Here is a 16,965-nt window from a genome sequence, read left to right on the forward strand (position 1 = left end):
AGCCTTGCCAGCTTCTCTCTGCCGCAGATCACGTGACCTACTTGTATAAAAATCGGAGAACTTTACCCCAATGGCATCATTGAAATATGGGACATACTTTTGTAACAACTGCTCGGATATGGCCACATGAAAGAAAACCGCCTCGAGGGCTGCCAGGAACGAAGCGCTTCATGCAGCCACCCGTTTCACAACGTTTGACGTTGCAGGTGGGCTCTTTGTGCCTGTTCGGGAAAGGGACACATCTCATCACCGAATTCACCAGACGGAATTTTTAGGAATGGCCTGGCGTTGTATACATAAAACGACATTCAATCCTCATCGGGATGACAGACCGCTTTGGCTGAAGAATCTGTGGCTCTGATAAGAGAAAAGAAACGATGCTTTTTGACTGTCTCGTGTTTATCGTTGAATAGCGTACCTCGATCCTCGTCTAGAGATGGACTAACATCCTTGGACTTTGGCCACATCGACTGTCAGCCTTAACGCATTGCCGAGCACTGTGTCTATTACTGAGGCATAGTGAGTCTTCAACCGAAATATGACTTTAAAGTGCACACGGCTTTACCTGACATTCATTGCTTGTTGCTCTCTCCTTTCATGTTCTTTTACGCCTGTCTTCCCTTTTTCAAGTCCATGAGAGTCAATCGCAGTACACACCCATCTAGTTTGCCTTCCTACCTTTCCTCATCCCTTCTCTCTCCGTATTACATGAACCCTCGCACTTTTCTAATAACATTACTCCGTATCATGATGAGAGGCTTTTAAGATGCTTTCCTCACCAGCGTTCAACCTATAGCTGTAAAAGCTTAAGGCAAGACAGCCAGAGTCCTAAAACTGCGAGCCTACACCTGCCATAGCTCCTTTCCAGGCTCCCTTGTCTTGAAAGTCCGTGCGTTATTCCACACTTGCTCCAAGTGCATTAGAGCGCACAAAGCGAAGTAGATCTTTCGCTTGGAAGCACGATAAGAACGTTTATTCAACACAGGAGAGCTGCCAGAGGGATGGCGTTGCTACACCGAAACATCTTTAAGTGCTGTGTCTCGTACAATGCGGCACAATTTAAGCTCGGTTCGCTTGGAGATTTTGATGCAAGAAAGCGGATGTCTCCAGAATAGCGCGCGGTATCTCCATATATTATAAACAATATGCGAGATATTAAAAGGTTCCAAGAAAACGACTCAGGTAGGCCGCTACCCATTGACAGGCCCGCAGACAAAACGCTGTCTCTTTAAAAGCGCTGGTGAGGCGGAAGCTTGAAGGAGACACATTGAGGCGATTCGGGAAGCATGGAACTTTGGGTAATGCAGGCAAAACCAGTTGCTTTTGATGTCTCTGTTTACTTGTCTTTAGGTACACCACATTCATTTTGAGGTGGCACGGGTAGCGCTTGAAACTGCTTTTATGGGGGTTCCCAAGCACGTCTTTCATATGTATTTTATCCAAATAGCGTAGGCCTTTTGGTGCGGGCGCCTCCACCGATGTTTTCTCCTGGATCTATGCAGTGTAGTACACTTAGAGAAATGTGGCATTGCAAATATTATTTGCTCATCGTTTCTAGTGCAAATTATGTTTTCCCGTTTTACACCTGCTCAAATGGAATGGCGATCGTAAATATTTCCGCAGTCTTTCTTTCGTTCACTTGAGCTAGTTAGGTTTACAAAATAAGAAGTATGGATAGTGGTCATGAGGTTTTCGGTGACATCAACTAGTTAAATATGGGTGCACACTTCAAAGGATAAACCTAATAGTTTTCATACGAATGTATCATTTGCCTGTCGAAGTCGTGAACGGTGTACCAGCCTTTTAAGGGTTCTTATTCTCTGGAATCTGGTGAGCAGCAGGGCTTGTTGCCGTACTATCAATATGTTTTGTGCAGTGGCTTCAGCATGACAGTTAGGTATTTATGGGGTTGCTTAAAAACTTAAATTCAAAACAAGTAAAAGAGTGAGCTAATGTTAAAAACTTTTCTCTGCCGCACTTATTGGCATCATTTAACGCTAGCGGATCTCGGCTGCGAGGGGGTCCTTGTGCGTCATGGTCTCGCTTCGTAGGTCTTCGAGGTGGGTTATAATCAAATGACCTAGAGTCTCTAATCGAACACCTGCGTCTGCAGAAGTTTGCGCCGAGTGCATCCCTTCCTTGAGTTGACTGATGACAGCGCAAGCAATGCACATTAAACCCTTCTCTAATCTCGTCCGCCTCCAACCGAAGCTTACGGTTTAATGACTCCGCCTGTGCAGCATCGAATGTTCCGCCCAGCCGCCGGGGTATACTTGGTACTTGAGCGCTCTAGCCAACATCCGCACGTCAGGCACCACCCTTCGGCGCACGGTTTAACGAAGTACTTTTGCGCAGCACATTCTGCGTCTGCATTTCTATAACTCAGAGATTTTCGCTGAGCTTTTCGCTAGAAGCATTCCGATTTTGATGATGGACGTCTAGTGGTGAAGCCGGCCTCAAGCAGGCCTAAAAATGCAAAGCGCCACCCTTCTGTGTGCCTGATGTCTTGATGAAAAGAAAATTAGGCTTAGTAAGATTGGCACGCTTGCACTTGTTAAGAAATCTCTAAGGACGTCTGGCGCACGCGTAAGAACGATGTCTGATCTCTACCGAAGCAGTGTCATCGATACTGCATAAGAGTGTAACAGTAAAACCCATGCACGAATAATGTTTTAGCAGCTGTGCAGTACAGCAGGAATAGTACTTACTGCGGCAGTAATTTTCATAATATTGTCACGTAGTGGTGACGGCAGTCGAAGCAGCGATGAAGACGGACGAAAGGGTCTTCTTAAAGAAAACTGTTTATTGGGCTGACTTGCACCCAAAATGGACTGAATCGGCGGCGGCGAAGCGAGAAGCGTGCTCGGCGGTCGTCGAACAGAATGCCCGGCGCTGTCGGCCGTGCTCAATTTAAAGCTGATAGCGAACTTTCGAGATAAATCTAGTCGCGTCTTGCGTCGCAAACAAAGCGATAAAGTGGTGTGGCGGCAGATTTGAAAAAAGAACAAACACTGCAAATATTCGCGGCAATGTCAAACGAATTTAAGGGCAAGTTTATTTTTTGCACATGAAAGCGGTGAAGAGATCTGCATAATGAATGCCAAAGGTGGACCTTTCCTTTTGTGAGAGCAAACACTGGTAGATAGCAAGCGTCCTAAACAAATGTGTTCTTTTACTGGTCGTCACAGGACCGAAGCACGTGGTCTGGCCAAAAACGTTATGATGTACACTCAAATCCAGGCCGGCACGCTGCTAAAACTAGATTAAAGGAGAGTCGGTCCCGTTCGCGCGGCTGTCACCTCTGGCATATAACTGATGGATAACTTTGGCTCGCTAGCCGCCAGAAACTTTAACGCGCTGCTGCCTAAGATGTGCGAAAGGTTTGGGCTGCAGACGTCGACGTATGTACATACAGTAGAGTGCTCCAAGACATGACGGACGAAACACCACCCCATAGGACGCGGAAATTTTCAAACCTAATGAACACCTCTCGCAAAATATGTTGAGGCCCGACTGTCCCGAATTATGGGGAGGGGGGAGGGGTACTTGTGGGTGTCTTGAAGTATTTCGTGAGAGCCTCCTAAGAGGCAAAACAGTGATAAAAGTCCTCGGAAGGCGGCCGAAGTTATCGTCGGTTCTAAAGGCCTGTCAAACACTACTCCGTCTTCTGCGTGCATAGCGCCACCGCGTCAAGTATGATTTTGCAGTGCGCGTGAGCGGCTTACTAAGCTCTTTTTTTTCCCGTCGATATCACTCCCCAGAGCAGAGTAGCAAACCGGTGCCTTCTCCTTAATCTGCTCGCCGTTCCTTATCTCTTTGATCCGCTACTCTCTTTTCTACCTTGCTTTGCAAGCACTCGCCCTAGGATATATTATACAGTAAGTGCAATATTGAGAGGGAACACGAGAGATGATAAAACCGGCTCTCAAGTAAAAAAAAAAAGCTGATTTCACCGCAGAGCAAGGTATAAAAAAAAGGCCCAGGCAGGGAGAGAGGAGCAGCCTGAAGCCGCGCTTCTGCTACACTCTGACATTTACTTTTATTTATTTAATTCAACAATACTGCCAACGTTTGCCGAAGGCCTTGGGCAGGAACGAACGTTCATAACAAAGAAAACAAAGGAGAAATTAAGCGTTACAAGGCACATAAAAAAGAAGTGAGAAGACGTTATTGGCCCACCCACTAGGGCAGACAAATATTGACAGGACAAAATTGGTTTGCACAATCCTGTACTGCTGCATCTGCAGACAAGATGCCGATTACAACACAAAATAGATTGACAAGAAAAAAAGGAAGATGCCACCTCAAGCCTCGTGACAACAAAAACACTTTGGTACAAGTAATATAAGCGCTTCAGTTTTGATAAGAAAGATTCGACAGTCAGGGATCACACAGCATCCGAAGGCAGAGCGTTCCACTGGCAGACAGCTCTTGGAAAAAAGAAAGTTTTTGAAATCCGCTGCTTTGCACATGTATTTTTTATTTTTTTTATTTGCAATGGTTTGCATGTGTAGATCGCCGTGTAACCGGCTCGGCGTAAATGTTATTGTTTATACTGGGTTTGCTATTATAAAATTAATCCATACATTTCATTCGCTCATAATAATGTCGCAGTTACAACGGTTGCAATGCTTTCTGCGTGCTAAGAGGCGGTTTGGCAATTTCTCGAGCGCCCTTTAAGTATTAAGCATACTCTAGATTGAAAGAAACAAAAAAAATTAGTGACGTATTATCTACCAATCAGGTTATTTTATGTAATTGAGGGAACTGTCGAACGAACGCCTGTTACTTGAAAACCTTACTCAAGTACTCCCACAGATAAGGTATCAGACGAAGAAGCCATGAAACTATTTTCATGGGGCGTGATTTAGGAAACATGTAAGATATTAAGTGCCTAAAATAATTATGGCTGAAAGCTTCAGGCTGTTAATCGCAAGATTACTAAAAGATAACGGATATGGTTAAGTATTGATCTTCCTTGTCCTGATGTTATGACTTCTGCTGTAAATTTATTCGAAGAATAGACCGTAATTCAATAAAAAAACAAATAAAATGAAACTCGTGATTTATCCTTTTTTCTTCAGTCAGCGATTCCTGCTGAAGCTGACAAAATGCCCAATGAAAAAGCCAGCGTTCAGCATTCTCGCACGAAAGTGCGCCTGCGTATGTACTATCAGCGTCAAATGAAATGCAAACAGCGGAGCGCGTGGCCAGATGTCCGTTTTACACGGTCCGCCTGTCGTAATCCGGAATAGGCGCGCTGATCAAGTTTGCGATAGTTTTTCTTCTGTTTTCTATGCAATTCATTTTCTCGCTTTACCACTGGAGCGCCACATTCACCTTTTCCACCGATCTTAACTTTCTCAGGGTAGTTTCGCGGGCGTAAGCGGCCGTGGTTCGCGTGGCTCGCGCCTCGACCGCCGCGGCTGGGATAGAACCCGCGTCTTTTGGGTCACTAGCAGAGCGTCATAACCACTGAGCCACCGCGGCAGCCTACACACCTCAGCTTTTATACACACAGCCGCACATACGCAGTTTATCCACACGACCCCACACGCGGCCGCAGCGGCGGCCGAGCTCTGACGTGATGCGCCGCACACCGACTGCCCTTTTCCGGATGCCGTGCTTGCGCATTCAGGCGCGGCGCTGGCTGGCGTAGTCGGGATGGCGCGGCTCCTCGCGCGGGGGCGGCGGCGGCGGCGAACTCTGACTTCATGCGCCGCACACCTGCTGCTCCTCTCTGGTTTCGCGCGTGCGCACTATCGGCCTCCCAGGCTCACGGCGAAATGCTCGAGTGGGTAGCATAGTGTAGCTCTCGCTACAAAAGGTTTACCGGTTGCGTGAATTAAGAACAGAACGAATGGTACTTATCGCGTCGAAATACTCCACATGATGGCATTTGCAATAAAGCAATCTTACCTCGAATATGACAGACTCGACATCCCCATGTGGCAGGAACGGCACACCTGGCAATGTCGGCTTTCCAAATTCGCTGACTCTGGTCCCAAGGAGTACAAAAGGTTGACTCGTTAGATGACATCACGCAGCCCCAGTTCTCCGTAGTCCATGATGCATGGTCTTGAGCAAACACAAGCACTGATTTTCTATTTGCTTCTGAGATCGCTGGATTATGTGACGGTACACGGCTTCACAGAACACATTGTGTAGATGACGTCGAACGGTTGAACTGCTGGCAAACAACAGAAAATTGGCGTCTACCTCACGAGCCGTAATGATGAGTGTGTGTGTGCTGCAGCGGCCACGATAAGTAGGCCTTCATCCTTGCCGGTAACCCGCTGTCTGTACCCACGGGGCAAGTTTCCGAGCCGCCCCACTCATCATCATCATCATGATCATCATCATTTATTATCCCTTGAGAGCCCTGGGTTGGCCATTACAAAGGGGGGGGGGGGGGGCAACAAGTACAGTAATCACGTGGTCATATAAACATAAAGCGAAATAGAGAGCAGAGAGGCAAGTAACGTTATACATTCTTATGCAGCCATGGTTATTGAATGGGAAAAACGAAAAAAACGAAAATAACACCCATGCAATTGATTTCCGCGTATCTTTACAGATCAATACAGTTTTACATGCGCAATTATTACAAACAAAAAACAAACATACAAGAGAAAGCAGAAAATATGACATGGGCGTAGGGAACAGCTACAAAGCAAAATTCGCATTTGGTATATGAATAAACCTGGAGATGTTTGATGACAAGAAGATTATATGGAAAAGTTAGCTGATATTAGCTGCCTGAATTTAGAGTTGTCACGTTCGTGGACTATTGGTTCAGGAATCGAGTTCCATTATTCAATGGCCAAGGGTAAGAAAGACTTATTAAATGCGTTTGTCGAACCAGTTATGCGTTGCACGCTCATATAAATGAAAAGACGACGTGATGTTCGTACAGGTGGTACTAAAAGGAATACTGGAGAGAATGCCTGGAAAATTCTAGTAATTGTAGAGACTGGGCGACTTGTTTCCTTTGCATTGACGCGTTGCTGCAGATTGTGACGGTGAAGAGTAAAGATTCGTGCTCTCTTTTTGGGCCGCACGATAACGCGTGAATGTTCAACTCTAGGGTATTTGAGCTTTTCTGGTGGCGATAAAGTCGTGCTCACTACCAGAAACAAGAGATTCAGGAGCTGTCGTGTTGGACACTGATCGCTACCCTATCGGTATTTTTCACTATTCGTATCGCAACTAGGAGCTGGTAACACGACGATGATGGAAGCAAAATCAAAGCGCTGAAGGCCAGGAAGCTAGATAGCTACACCCACGCGGGTCACAGCCGGTGCCGCCGGCGAAACCGCACTGAACGAGCTGAGACCGGTGGAAAGAGTGAATGTGGCGCTGCAGTGGCAAAGCGAGAAAATCAACGTCAGAGAAAACAGAATAAAAACAATCGCAAACCGAATGAGGGCGCCTGTCTCTGATGGCGACAGGCAGACGGAGTAAACAAGTCTTTTGGCCACGAGCTCCGCTGTTCGCATTTTACTTGACGCCGGTAGTATGTTTGAGCTGATGAGGACTCACTTAGAGTTAAAATTGTACGTTACGCTCAAAGACCCCTAAGCTAGAAAGTTAAGGCTCACTTCGTTTCCTCAAAACATAATCAGATTTCACACGCCCGGTCTTGGTGCGCAGAGAGGTCAGCTGACCGCATATCAGGAGGCGTGCAAAAAAAAAAAATCACCTCGCGTTTAATACCGATTAACGCGAGAAATTGAGAATTCTTGTCAACGACTTCGAACTCTGCATTGCCAGTAAGCACCATGCTGAATTTAATAAAATGTTAATTTTAAAATTCTAGTGCATAACAGCATAATTATGATTATATTTATATGAAGTGAAATCCACTGTGGTGGACAGTTTTATGCTGAAACGAACTTCTACCTATTTCGAACTACATTTCTGTAGGTTTTCATTGAGTCAAAGGAAACATCCACGCTCGGAGTCCTTGTGAATGCACGCGTCGAACTTCAGCGGGGAGTGAACAGCAACTGAGAGTGGACACTGGGAGGGAGAACTCGAAGCGTCGGCTCTCCTAGCAGCTACGGGTGAGGAAGGCAAGACCGAAGATGAGAGAGGAAGAGAATTTACAGTAACAGCAAGCTAGAAGGGAGTGGTTGTAGGAAAACATGCTGGAAGCTTATAGGAGAGGGTGAGCTTTTTGTTGAATTGACTCTGGCACCGACGGTGATGCCAAAGCGTAGCCACAAAAGCTCTACAGAGCGCGCGTGCAGCTCATGTCCAGGTGAATTAAGTGAATTTACTAGACATAGTGTAGACGTAGGACTACTGCGCCACTAAGAGGTTTCTTATATTTATTTATTTATAGGTTTTCTCTCAGGGCCGAAGCATTACAGAGAGGAGTGGGTAAAAAAAGAAATGACACGAACAGAACTAGCACAGTGTCACAACGCTAAAAAATCGCTAGCGCTGTTCTTAAACATGTAGGTGTCTGTAATGGAGGCGATGGAATTGGGAAGGTGGTTCCATTCCTTAGATGCTTTGGAGGTGAAAGATGCGAAATGCAGGTTGGTGCGACTGCTGGGCACGTCAACCTTGAACTGGTGGTCGTTGCGTAACGAGATATATGGTGGCGGCACAACTATCGAATCTGTTAGATGAGGGTTAGAATGGTCGATTTCTGAAAAACACTTATACGCGCAGTTGTTCGACCAATTGAAAGATCAGGAAAATTTAGATGTAACTTCATTTGAGTTACGCTTGCATTTCGATGATAGTTAGAAATAATGAAACGAACAGCTTGAATTTGGAAGGATTCGATCTTTCCACTCAGCGAGTTAAGGTGAGTGTCTCATACTCATGACGCGTACTCGAATTTGGGCCTGACGAGTTTTGTACAGTAGAAGTTTCAGGTTACAGTGCGGCAGAAAAAAATTGTGTAGTAAGTAACCGAGTATGCGATTAGCGCTGCTTGTAATGCAGTCCACATGTGTGCGAAGAAAGTTTACGACAGCTATGGACACCAATGTATATGCAAAAAGAAACCTGGGTTAATTGAGTATCGTTAAGCAAATAATAAAAAAGCCTAATTAGAAGCCTGATAAAAAATCTCATGAGCTCCTTTTTTGTGACAGTTAGCTTCATAAGTCAAGTGTCACACCAGGAAGAAATTTGATTAAGGTCGGTGTGTAGCGTAAGGCGGTCTGCTGGGCTTGTGATTTGGCGGTAAATAACGCAGTAATCATCAAGAAATTTTATGGAATATATGCTGTTTGGTAAATCGTTAATATAGATAAGAAAGAGCAAAGGGTTTCAGATCGGTATTTGTACTTTCAGAATGCTGGCGATCTGAAAACTTTTTAACGCCATTTATTTATGATTGGCCTAAAATAGAGAATAAGTTCGAAAAATCATTTTAGATGAGAGCGGCCGAAGCGTGGGTGCTTACCACTCGTGTAATTAACATCATACCAACTAGCGCTATCCTCCCTAACGGTGTCGTGCCTCACGGCTCTACTGCTTTTGATATAGTCGCCGTGACTTTAACGTTAAGCAGAATACAATGGCCTTCGGGACTTGCACGGGCGCATAATTGCCGCTAGAAAATGCTGAGGCAGAAGATTAAAATACCTGCAAAAAAAGAAAAAAATCTTTTGGTTTACAGTTGCGTCTTATTGCATTTTCGCGTGATTTACTAATAATTTCTGTAATATGTTTCAATTTTATTCGCTGTTCTTTGTGCATATTAATTTTTGTAAGTTTGTTCAGCCATCGGCTTTGGGACCTCCTCATGTAGTTAACAAATATGTGGATATAATGTTTGTTCGTTTGAATAAACTTATTCTGAAGTGAAAAACTGCAACCTGATATTTTTATGCTGTCTATAAAAATAATGACCAAATACATATGATGTAGTAAATGTAATTTTCTTTTGCTGTACAAATTTCTCGAGAATTCTGGGGCCTTTGCTTTCCCTAATCTTCATCAATAACTTACCCTCTTGCGTGCATCTAGGAATAGATCATTCGCCGATTATTTTGTCACATACCGTAAAATTGCTAGCGAAACTCGCAATCTATCTTTGCAAATTCATCACGATGCCGTTTGCAATTTGTGTTCGTTTTCTTTCGTTTCATGGGCTTTGACATTCCAATGTCGCTTAGACTATTTGGGACGCCCTAGTGGACGGCTCGAAAAATTTCGACCACCTGAGGTCCTTTAACATGCACTGACATCGCACAGTGCACGGGCCTCCAGAATTTCGCGTCCATCGAAATGCGACCGCAGCGGCCAAGGCCAAATTCGCGTCCTTCAGGTCAGGAGCCGAGCACTACAAACACCGAGCTACCGCGACGGCTTCAACTGGCGTTCACCTTTTTAAAGACACTTCACAGCTCTAAATCAAAGCCTCTTTAATTCACTCGCCACTCATACCTCTGCCCAACATCCGACACCCTCCAGGACATCCCCGGTCGAACTTTCTCTTACAAGTATCTAGGACTTCATCTTCAGTGGAAATTTACTTTGAATTACGACTAAATTATGGTAGCCGCTAACCACTAATTTGGTGTTTTGAAATGAAACCTCCAACATGCCTCTTTTCACCTAAAGAAAACTAGCCTACGTTACGTTAATAGGGCATAAAGTCGATTACGCGTCGAACATCTCATACCCTGATCAAGGATATATTATAGATGAATTAGAGCCATTGCACAATCATGTTGCTAGATTCATATTTTGTCGATTAGTCTCGGTTTACTAGCCTAACAGCACTGAAGGAGCGCGGCGAACGTGATAGTTTATTTGGTCGTCGCAAACGAGCAAGCGTAGAACGTTCTTGCAGGTTAGTTGGCTCATATTCGTGCAAGGTTAGAAACTGCGCAAAACGACAGGTACTGGAGGTAAAGAAACTAACACAACGCCGCGTTCGCAGGCATGAAACTGCTGCAGTTTGTTTGGGTTGCGAACACGGAATTCAACCCAGAGTAGAAGAAATATGCTCATTTCTTCTAGTATATTTCTTCTGCCCTGGGCTCTATTTCGTGCATGCAACACATCAAGAGCACAGTTTCATGTCTGCGCCCGTTTTGCCGTGTTAGTTTCTTTACCTACTGTCCTAGTATGTTTTCGTAGTTGATAACCTAGCAAGCTTAGCTCTCTTCCATATACTTCATCATCATCATTTGCTGTATGACGATTTCTTTCAATCACCCGACACAACTTTTCCACGCCGCGATCAACCGTTCAAAGTTTCAGCACCTACTAAATCGAATATGGGTCTAGCATTGTTCATTAGTTTTACTTCTGGTTTCATTTAGCTGTATTGCTATTTTGTTTTGTAACAACTTTTGTTACATTCTTCAAACGCACTTTTCTTTTAATTTTGTTTCGTTTATTCGTGTATTACTGATTGATATTTTGCGTTTTCTGTATTATGAATGTATCCTCAAGTATTTTTACAAGTATATGGTTTATGGTTTATGGGGGTTTAACGTCCCAAAGCGACTCAGGCTATGGGAGACGCCGTAGTTAAGGGCTCCGGAAATTTCGACCACCTGAGGTTCTTTAAAGTGCACTGATAACGCACAGTACACGGGCCTCTAGAATTTCGCCTCCATCGAAATTCGACCGCCACGGCCGGGATCGAACCCGCGTCTTTCGGGCCAGCAGCCGAGCGCAGTAACCACTCAGCCAACGCGGCGGCATTTGTACATGTATATATTCCACCTTTTCTCCTGCCAATTTTGTTTTGCATTCTCGAGTCTCGATGATCTCCTTTAAGAAATACCCTTGTATATGTGCCTTTATGGTGTGTTGAATAAATAAATAAATAAATAAATAAATAAATAAATAACTCCTCATTTAGGAAACGTTTTGCTGAACAGCCAGAATTCTACCCTCATTCACCCTCACAATATGACGACCAATTCTGACCCCCGAAATTTCAGAAAGATACAGCCCGATAAATATTGCAGCACGTAAACGTTGCTGTATTTTTTTTTTCTTAGAGATAAGAAGTGTTCAGCCATCCCTTATGGACGGTAAAGCGGCCTTGCTCAGGGACGAGTCCGAAACTTTCAAACGGAACATTTACTCTGCATGCCCACCATTTCCTATGCCAACCTGACATAACTGGTCTGCCCCCGCAAAGAGCAAGGAAACCTTATAGTCGCACTGGGGTAAACTCCTTTCAAGTATTGTTCTCAGTAGCAGTTGATTATATGGCTCTTTCTGGACCTGGTAACGTTTGCCCGTCAGCAAAACGCACTTTCTTTCGGTGGCAAAATCGGATTTAAAAGCCTTGGTGCCAATCGATTCAAACTTTTCTCTTCCTCACCGGAAAGGACGCGTTACAATTTTGTTCAAGTGAATGGCTGTGTAGCGTAACCAGTGGGATCCGCACCCAAAAATCAGTGTCGAGCAAGCACTTTACTCGTAATATCGGCCGATCGTGGCGACACCTTCATCTCGTTTTTTCCGCCTCTTTTATCTTATGAAAGCTTCGTTTTCGACCAGAGTGCTCTTTTGGGATGAACACGCGGTACGCTCTTGATACAGGCTAGCTTCTGTATGTCGTGAGTGTCTCTTTAATGTTACGCAGAGCATATCAGTGACAAAAACACTGCAAAAATGCCTTAAGAATGCATAACACTCGGATTTATAGGGCAACACGATTTGGAGCGCTGCTTGATAAAGTCGAGTGGAAAGAATTTAGTAACTGCCAAGATGCAGCTTATGTACCTGCTGTAAGCAGCCATTTTTCATCGTTAGCGTCCAAACTTCCAGCTAAATTACGTTGACTAGTCATTCGTGCACCCTAAAGCCACATCTATTGCGGTGGGGTTGCAGATAGAGAATTAAGCTCCCCATTGTATTCTGAATGATGCAAATTGTTGACAAACTTCGTATCTATTGTGTTTCTTTCTGTTTGATGCCAGGCCTAAGATTTTTCTTAGCACAGTAAAACATTAAGAGTATCAAAATTTACATATTGAGCTTGTGTCCTAAATTGTAAACCGTTGTCTTGTTATTAAATGTGTAGCTCTGAAAGGGCATTTGAGTTCGCCCCCAGAATACGTTGAAAATTTAGAAATCGATACTTTTATAGACATCACAAATCATATTAAATGCTATTTTTTATATTTAAAGGGTTGGCAGGCAATAAAAGCGCCATGATTGCCTGTTCTCCGAGGGAAATGCATTCTTTGCGGCCAACTGAATAACAGCACCCTGCGGGAAAGCAAAAATTATTGTAGCAAGATGGGCTTCTCTGTGAATCAGTGTGTCTTAAACTATCGCCTGAGTGAACCCACCAGATGTCGCTCTGGCTCCACAAGGAACCCAGTAGAATGGATCGGCGATCAGACGTAAGACAAGCAGGCAAGCGTAAAGATGCTGTTTCATCGCGAGTGGCGCTCCGTAGGAAGGCGAGATATGACAGACCTGCGCGACAGCTCGTATGAAGCAACGCGCAATATTGTGTTCGCTTCTTTCTTCACGTGTCAACAAAAAAAAAAGGCCTAGATGGCTAAAGTACCGGGCGTTTTGCAGTAGTTGGAGCGTGCACTCGACCGGTGGACATAAAGCTGGGTTCGGCAACGCCCACTTCACAAAAGACAAACATGTGGTCTGGTTTTCTACAGGACAGTTTATAGGCTTGTGAGGCGGCCGTTCGCTGTCACCGCTTTCCGGCGTCTGGAAAGCATGTCGCTTGCTTCTGGAGCCCTGCCGCTCGCATCTCGTCTAGGGAATGTTTCGCCCTCCGACGTTCAGACTTCCGTCGGTCTCAGGCGGCAAACAGCGTTTGTCTAGACGCAGACTACTTGCTATTCTTTGCGCCGTCTCAGTGGTTATGGCGCTCGGTTGCTCACCCGAAAAATGCGGGTTCGAACCCGGCCGCGGCGGTCGAATTTCAATGGAGGCGAAATGCTAGAGGACTGTGTACTGTGCGATGTCAGTGCACATTACAAAACCCCAGGAGGTCGAAATTTCAGGAGCCCTTGATTACGGCATCCCTCATAGCCTGAGTCGCTTTGGGACGTTAAACTCTCCAAAAACCTAACCCTAAACTTGCGATTCTTCTCCTTACGAATGGAGTTCGATCACAGCGTTTGTGTGATAGCTCTGAGACCAGCGGATAGGAAGCTTCGACACGCCGAGTCGAAGTGGTAGCACTGGAGATGGAAATGCGCGCAATATGCAGCAAATGTGCGTGCGGCTTCTACCGAATTCCCTGTGTACAGAAGCAGAATTGACATCTGAGCTACTTGGTTTTCCATCTTTCTGTTGTCCTAAGTGCGCTTTATATAATCCCTGTGTAGACTTCGCATAAGAAAGCACTGAATAAAAAATTTCAAATTGACGTTAATGACTGTGCCGAAATCGACAGCGGGAGCTCTTTAGCTTTTAGCTCATTAGAGGTCTCCTGGAACAAACTCCATTGAGACCACTGAAGTCAGTCCGGTGGGAGAAGGGGAAAGCGCCTGCTTCTCAGCGGTGTCTGACGCTGCGAGGGGAGTTATCAGTTCCGCTGCGCCAATGACCCTCGCCCTAGCTAGGGTGCCACACCCTCTCAGTTTCCCCTAACCCCTACCCCTTGTTACTGGGCGCCAGTGACAGCGTGGTCACGAAATCGCCTCGGTGCGAGCCTTCTGGCCCGCCGCTCCTGTGCCATGGCGCAGAGCACTAATATGCCACTTGTGTAGAGGCATCGCAGTTTTTAGCGGTGCGTTTTCCGGACGGGTCTATGTGAGCCAGGGGCGACGGCAGTCTATCGCACCGAATACGTTGACCGAGCCCGCAATCCAAGCCGCTCGGGCACCCTTGCCACGCTGCGGGCGCTTACAGCTTTCCGGAGTGCGCCGCGTCGTTTTTGTGAGCGTTTTTTCCCAAAAACGGTAAGCGGGAAAGAGAGAAAAGCCGGTGCCTGTTGGCGGTCTAGCCACTAGCAACCACGATGTGGCCATGCCTCAGTCTTTGTCCGCTCCAAACTTCTCGGCCGCTAATTACGATAAGCTGTCGCTGATTAATGCGCTAAGCCGCTCATGTCGCCTCTTTCTTTCCTTTTTGTTTGACCGAAAGCTCTGTATGTTAATCATACTGTGAACATCTGCGGGACCCTGTCAGTTTCTCTTGCAACCAGAACATGGTCAGTCTATTGTAGCCAGTACTAAGTTTTCGCCCAGGTTTCACTAAAGGTTCGCCAGAACCTCGCATTGGGCAAGGCAGCACACATACACGAAGATGATTTTGTGGAGCAAGCGGGACCTTTTTTCACAAGGTTCAATGTGGGCCTGTTGCATATAGCCAGGTCGTATCAGGTTATTTCTCTCGTAGTACAAGGTGGTGCTCCCTTCCAGCCGGATTTACATTAAAAGTTTCGTAATATTCTTTGGCATATTTTTGTTTGTACCATTGTTGACGGCCGAAAGGTGGATGGAGTCAAGCGAGAGGGTAGGACAAGGAGTGCACAGTCGAAGGAGGGGAGGGGGGGTAAATGCGCTTGCTTGGCGTCGCACTTACTTTGCGAATAATGCTGTGGAGAGGAAGTGGCGGTGTGCACATTATATGCGCCAGCGCTCTTTGTACCAATGAACGTGCACACAGATATCTGTCATACCTTTAGAGCGAAGGCGTGAACTAGACTCTAAAGCCGCAGTTACACGTGCTTCTCCAAGCTGCATCAACCCAGCGCTGTGGATGCGACAGAGTGGTCTCGTCACAACAAGGATATAGGGAGCATTGTAAGTCATCGTAGGACCAATGAGGCGCTGCTCGCTAGCGCTCTTTGAAGAGTTGAAGGCTTCTAGGAGTAGCGATTTCTATTGATAGCGTGGAGAGTTAAATTCCTGAAAGCGATTTTCCCATAAGTGGGGATCGCAGTGTGCACAGTACGGGAGGAACCAACGCGGAAAAAGCAGTAGCAGGTGGAAACTACGAAATCACGAAGGTGGGACACGAAGTGTATTTTTAGGGTCGTGGAAGTGAACAGGGAATTGCGAGCAGCGGGATGGAACAACTGTTTTCTGTTGAAAAGCATGCATTTTAACCGAAGTGGAAGGGGCAATGGGATGGCGACGTGCTCGTAGAGCGATGGTTCTTTTAGGCAGTGCGAAATCATTCGAAGAGAGGGAGTAATGGGAGATTTGGATCCTTGGGAATTTACGGTTCACAGCAAAAGTTTCGGTGGTGAGAACTAAACGTTCCTGGAGGGTCCAAACATGAGAACTGAGACAAAGTGGAGGAAAGGTAAAAAGCAAAATTGCTGTAGCAATAACAGAAGCGCTTTATTTTTGAAGGCTGGGCTACGAAACTCAATGCATTACCGAAAAAGCTCATGTGTTTAGGTTCCAGCAATACTGCGTTCTGCATCAGCCGTGGATACATTCCCTTCACACAAAAATAGTTATCTTCTGAGCATTTATGCGTGAGAGCTTGTTGATTTTTTTTTGGTCATCACTCCATTTGGTAGCTTGAAGTTCTAACTCCACCAGTGGTGCGAAAGATTTCAAGCACATGCTGAAAAGTCTGCTTAATATTTTGTTGCGAGAGCTTGTAATGACGTGATATACATACATGAGGTGAATATTTTTTTTAGGCGTATGGGCATATACTTTACTGATGGCGAGATTGTTCGAGAGGCTTCATACGTCAGTGATGCTACCGCTCACGTGACGAAAGCAGAATTGTCGCATCGGCGCCTTCGCCAAGGTGCCAATCCCTCAAGATTTAGAGACGGCCTGAGTTATTTGCCAAGCACAAATAGAGCAAAAAGGAACCAGAGTCAAACCGAATACGTCAGGATGCTGCTGCGATGCAAATAGCAACTTAAAAGTCGATTTGTTATTTCTCACTGCCCAGAAAGTGGACAAAAATATCAACTTGATCGACCTTGCTCGCCAAGCCGGAAGCCGGAAGTCTCTGCTCCGGCATGCATTTGAGGCCAAGGAGCGACTCACGTTGGTGCACAGGGTTGAGGACAAAGCT

The sequence above is a fragment of the Amblyomma americanum genome, chromosome 6 (genome assembly GCF_052857255.1).
Source record: "Amblyomma americanum isolate KBUSLIRL-KWMA chromosome 6, ASM5285725v1, whole genome shotgun sequence".
NCBI lineage: Eukaryota > Metazoa > Arthropoda > Arachnida > Ixodida > Ixodidae > Amblyomma > Amblyomma americanum.